This window comes from Panthera onca, chromosome B2 (assembly GCF_046562875.1).
Source record: "Panthera onca isolate mPanOnc1 chromosome B2, mPanOnc1 haplotype 2, whole genome shotgun sequence".
In the NCBI taxonomy this organism is placed as follows: Eukaryota; Metazoa; Chordata; class Mammalia; order Carnivora; family Felidae; genus Panthera; species Panthera onca.
This window is the reverse complement of record NC_138343.1, coordinates 72,868,677-72,874,676: the sequence shown is the minus strand read 5'-3', so window position 1 is coordinate 72,874,676 and position 6,000 is coordinate 72,868,677.

The window sequence follows — 6,000 nt, the reverse complement described above, 5'->3', positions numbered from 1 at the left end:
TCCATTCCCCAAATATACAATCAGAATGGATATATTTGGTAGTTGGCAGAATGCCTACATTGGTCCCTTGTCCTGAGGGGCAAGAGCTAAAAGAGTAGAGTAGGCCAAATGGGAACTTTGAAATGCACTTCCCTCCCACCCCTGCCCCACCCCCAGCCAAGATCATAAATTTAAAAATATTTATATCCTAGGAGAAACATCAGAGAACATCACCCTTAAAAACCTAAAGGATTCAGGAATGGTGGTCTATTTAATTCACCAGTCTGATCTTTAAAAAAATAAGTATAGGGGCACCTGGGTGGCTCAGTCAGTTGAGTGTCTGACTTCAGCTCAGGTCATGATCTCACGGTTTGTGGGTTCGAGCCCCACCTCAGGCTCTGTACTGACAGCTCAGAGCCTGGAGCCTGCTTCAGATTCTGTGTCTTCCTCTCTCTCTCTGCACCTCCCCTGCTCACACTGTGTCAAGCTCTCTCTCAAAAAATAAATAAACAAAAAATTTAAAAAAAATTAAAAAAAAATAGGTATAGCTTGGCACATGCTAATAGCTTATCACAAATTTAGGCAAATAGTAACCCCAACTGCAACTGGTATATTAGATGTAGTATCTGTTCTAAAGCAGATCAACATAGTCTTAGGTAAATTAGTCTGGTGAGTCTGTTTTTGTTTTGTTTTGTTTTCCCCATAGCAAGAAGAAACAACAAAGGCAATTTGAATTCATGTGGGACAGCCAGCAGTATGCATTTGTCTTCTGCTTCAGGGCTATGTTAACTTCTCTATTCTCTGTCATACTCTAGTCTGAGAGGGCCTGGATCATCTGAACATTCTGTAGATGGTCCATTATATCGATGACATCAAGATAAGGAAATAGTGGCAAGTATAAGATTTTGGTAAAACATATCTGATCCAGAGGGCAGAAGATACACCAGTCTCTCTATTTCTACCAGTGTACCTCATCATCCACTTTCTGTGGAGAGAAGTAGCTTGAGGTAAAAATATATATGGACTCATTGGCAGTGGTGAATAGCTTAGTTTGTTTTTTTTTTTTTTTTGGCTTTTTGGTTTTTTTTGTTGTTGTTTTTTAGGTTTTTTTTTTTTTTTTTTAGGGTCCTAGAAGGATAAAAGTTGAAAAATAAGGGTCAAATAGGTATGGAGAAGAGGCAATGGGTATGTATTAATCATGTTTTATTATTCTGTATTTTTGATTATTTGATATCCTGGTCCTGACCCTGGAAAGACTGTCCCTCTCAGGGTTAGTTAATTCCTAGAGATAGAAAACAACTTACTCATGATTTCACCTGCTTATCCTCTCTAAGCTTCTTCCCACATAAACCCCAGTAAAGGTTCTTGCTACAGTTTCCTCCTCTCCCTCTGCCTCCTGACTATGGTACTTCTCTGTTTGTCTCCCTATGTTGTGACCTACCCCCTGTCCTTGGGATCTGTGAGTGTAACAAACCATCCTTTCAATGGCAGTTGTCTCCTGATCTGTTTCTATATACGAGTAATAATAAAACCTATACTTAAAAACAGGATGGACCTATGGTAATTGGCTTGAAGTGTACAGATTTTGGTATCACATGCCCACAAGAGAGCATCCACCAAAAAAGAGGCAAGAAACCACCAAGTAGATAGAGTGAGTCAGCTGTGAGAGGATACTTAGCACTATCTTTAGCCAACTCACTGCTGACTTAATGAGCTCATGGACACATTAACAATGGTGGCAGGTAGGGAGGCTGTGCATGTGTCCAACAGCATGGACTTGCACTCATCAACACTGATCTAGTTACCACACTGCTGAACATCCAAACCACTAGCAATGGAGACTAATGTTGAGCCCCTGGTATGCTACTATCCCTTGATTAAACCATCTTGGAAGGAGGGACTTTGGTTTATCTGGAATGAACACATGTTGCAAGTATAAATTTCCTTTCCTGCCATGTTGCCTCAGTCATCACTGTTATCCAAGAACTTACATAGTGTTTGAGCTACCAACAAGGTATATTGTATAATGTCACCTCAGACCAAGAGACCTGCTTTACATCAAAGGAAGTGTGAGAGCAGGTGCACGACTATAGGATCTTCTGGTCTTCTCACATACCAAGCTTCCAAGAAGCTAGTGACATGATATTAATATGGAGTATTTTAGGGGCACCTGGGTAGCTCGGTTGGTTAAGCGTCCAACTCTTGATTTCAGCTCAGGTTGATGATTTCACAGTTCATGAAATTGAGCCCCTCATCAGACTCTGCGCTAACAATGCGAAGTCTGCTTGGGATTCTCTCTCTCCCCCTCTCTCTTCCATTTCACCCCCTCAAAATAAATAAATAGAATGTTTATTTGTAAAGGTGGAGCTGAAGTGACAGCTTAGAGATAATACCCTAGGAAGATGAAACACCATTCTCCAGAAAGCAGTCTATACCCTAAATCATGGCCATATAAGGAGCTGTGACCCCAGTTGGTAAAATATATGGGTCTAAGAACCAAGAACCAAGAACTAAGAACCAAGTCCCACTTCCAATCATTTCCAGTGATTCCTTTGGTGAATTTGCACTTCTGTGAGTCTGATTCCCATAGAGGGATGCTTCCACCTGAGAACACAGTAAGAGCTCCATTACATTTGAAACTGCAGTTGCTGCCTCAGCATTTCAGAGTTGGAGACACAATTAGGCAAGAAGAGAAGTCACCACTTTGTCAGGAGTGACTGGTTCTGATCAGCAGTAGTACGCTTGGTACCCACGTGATTTACTAGTGCTTATTTCCCCGCATAATTTTAATGGTAAATGGACAGGATAGCAGCCTGAGAAGAGCTTGATGAGCAGGGAATTTAGCTCCATTAGGGATGAGGATCTGGGTCTCTTTACCTGGCAGCCACCTAAATTGCAGAGATGCTAGCCAAGGGTGAGGGACATCTGGAATGGGTAGTGGAGGAAGAAGAAAATGAGTATCAGCTATGGTCTTGAGTCCAGCTGCAGTGGCAGAGTTTATAGTTTGTTCTAATAACCATCCTCTTGTAAATTTCCTCAGAAGAGGAAACCAACCAGAAACTTGGAGAGGTGTGATCAACTTAGTATATGTAGCAAATGAATCTGAGCAACACAAGGGGTGGGCTATACAGATGCATTGATATGCCACAGTTTACACTCACTCACTTGCTCAGCTGTGGGAGTGCTAGTTGTTTATTGCTCTCAGATGAGTCCTTCTCTAGAATACCCTTTGGCCAAAGTAACTGACTTTCAAAAGATCATGCTCCTTCTTGGGGGCTGGCCCACCTCTAATAACTTGTCAATGTGGGGGACAATGTTCTGCCCTACTGGAGATTTGGGAAAACACTGAAGGGATACTCCAGTTCTGGAGCTGTCTGTAGGATTGATGGGGACCTTTGCTGCAACTGCATGACAGTTCAACTTCTCCCTACGTCCAATTCGGCTTCCCTCATTTTCTTACAAGTATTGTTCCCAAAGAACATTCTCTGCGTCAGAATCTGTGTTTTGGGGAAACTGTCCTAAGTCAGTTCTGTAGATTGTGTGTTATTCCTCACCATTTGAAGAGTGCTCTAATTTGGACTCTTGACTGGCTATTTCCATTTATAGCCAACATTTAATATTCCCCTCATTCTTGGCCTTGACTTCTACTGTTCTAGTAATTTTTTACACTGTGGCCCCTGCCACCATCCTCACTTCCATTAGGTGGTGGACTTCTTTGATGTTATGTACAAGTATTATACATCTACTTATAGTTCCTTTCCCTCAATCCCCAATGACACCACAGTGCATTTTGATTTGTTTAATACATTCTATAGGAAGCTTAGAATTTTTTAACCAGGTTGGTGAAGAATTAGTATTCAACTAGTACGAACTTGAAGAAATTGCAGATAATTCTCTAGATTTGAGAATTCTCTAAAATTATTTACAAGGGTCCTTATGATTTAACTAAAAATCTCAGCACTTGCAGATTATAGTTCCTCATTTTCCTGTAAAATGTCAGAATTCTTTGCGGCTTCTGTAAGCTGAGTACACCACCCATTGTTCCTGTGCTCGACTTAATTTCTGGCAAAGCGCCTACCTTGATTGAAGGTCTTGTCAGGCTCAAAATCTTCCCATTCCTGTTCACACCATAATCTGAATGACATTACTCTCAATGCTGGTGATTTTAGCTTCATGATCCCTTACCCTCTTTAATGACAATGAACTTACCTACCAATTGACTTCAACCGCCCACTTTCCACATCACACCATGAACCTTGTCATAAGTACAAACTGCTCCACCACTGAAAACGTAAGTGTCTTGTTCACTGAGCATAATGCTTGATGCCATATCCTTCTAGAGCTGTTAACTTATTCCACTATACCTGGTCTTTGTGGAATATTTTCCTTCAATTGGACCCTTCAATCTTTTCTTAATGATAATTTTTTTTCCTGAATGCTACATATATATTATGATTGATTATCTGACCTACAGATACCCTCCTCCCTCACAGATACCATCATCACAAGTAACCATGGGCTGTTACTGAAAGTCTTCCTCTCTATTTCTAAACTGCTGGGCAAAAATCTCACAGTTTTGCAGATTGGTATCATTATAATTGATTATAATAACAATTTCTCAATCCTATTTTTACTTGGCAGATCTCATGTATTTCATCAATTCTACTAAAGCTTCACAGTTCTCAGCCTTTATTCCCAGTGGTCCACCCTGGTTGTGAGTCTCACTCTGAGCTCTCTGTCTTACTTGCTATAAACCTGTCCCTATCATCCCCTTCTTTTGTCATTCTGTTTAAGATTAATTCATCCACTTTCTGAGACTTCATCAGTTATTTTTTCTTCAACCCAACCCCTTTCTTTTTATTGCTCATGCTCAGAGTAGGAATATAGTCAAGTTTCTCTTTTAAAATACCTCCCTCAACTCCTATGATGACTCCATTAGCTACCATCTAATGTTAATTTGGGTATGTTTACTAAAATAAGCCCCCCAAAATCAACTTACTAAGTATATTATATTACATTCTCTCTCTCTCTCTCTCTCTCTCTCTCTCTCTCTCTATATATATATATATATATATATCTGTATAGATACTCAATAAACAAGCAAACAAATAAATAAATGTGCCTGGGATGATAAAGTTGCTTATTATTATTAGTTTGTATAATGAATATTATTGTGATAATAAAAGTAAAAAGTATAGATGGTATACAGAATCATAACAGAGTGATCACCATGACCTACATTAACAAAGTGACCATTATCACTACCTTGAAGCCCACTGTATCTCTTTTGCTGGTCTCAGTTTGTCCCTTTCCCTCAAAGGTAACTATTATCTGGATTTTGTATTTTTCATTCCCTTGTCTTCTTATAGTTTTACTACATTATTTGTAAACTTAAATAGTATATTGTTTTGTTTTACATATTTTGAGATTTATATATGTGGAATTATGCTACATGTCTTGCTTATCTTTGGTAGACATTATGACCATGTTATTTTGTGTATATGAAATTCAAATATTTTGTAATATTTCAATATATGAATGCATGGTGATGATTTATGTATTCTACTAATAATGACTATTAGCAAGTTTAGTTTAGTTTAGTTTAGTTTCTATTCTGATTGCAAACAGCGCTGCTATAAATAACCTTGTACAAATCTCTTGTTGTGTATCTACAAGTCTTCTGGGGCTTTTGTTTTTTAAATGACAAGCTTGCCCTCGGCATGCCCAAGGCGGACTGTAATATCTTAGCATGATGTCTCTCCCTTCTTATATAAATGTTGAAGCTTCTCTTTAAAACTCTTTGTGAAAGATGCACATCTGCAATGCAATCCACCCTTGGAACTTAGTGAGGGGACAGGGGGCTCACGGCATCATGGGACTAAAGTTGGAAGGAAAGGTGAAGATAGTGTTACTCTCTGCCATCATGTAATTTGTGATCTTATTGGAAATTCTTCTCTCTCCCTAAAAGACACATTGAAACTATAGAAAGAAACGTAAAACTGAAAAGGGCCTAAGGCCTAA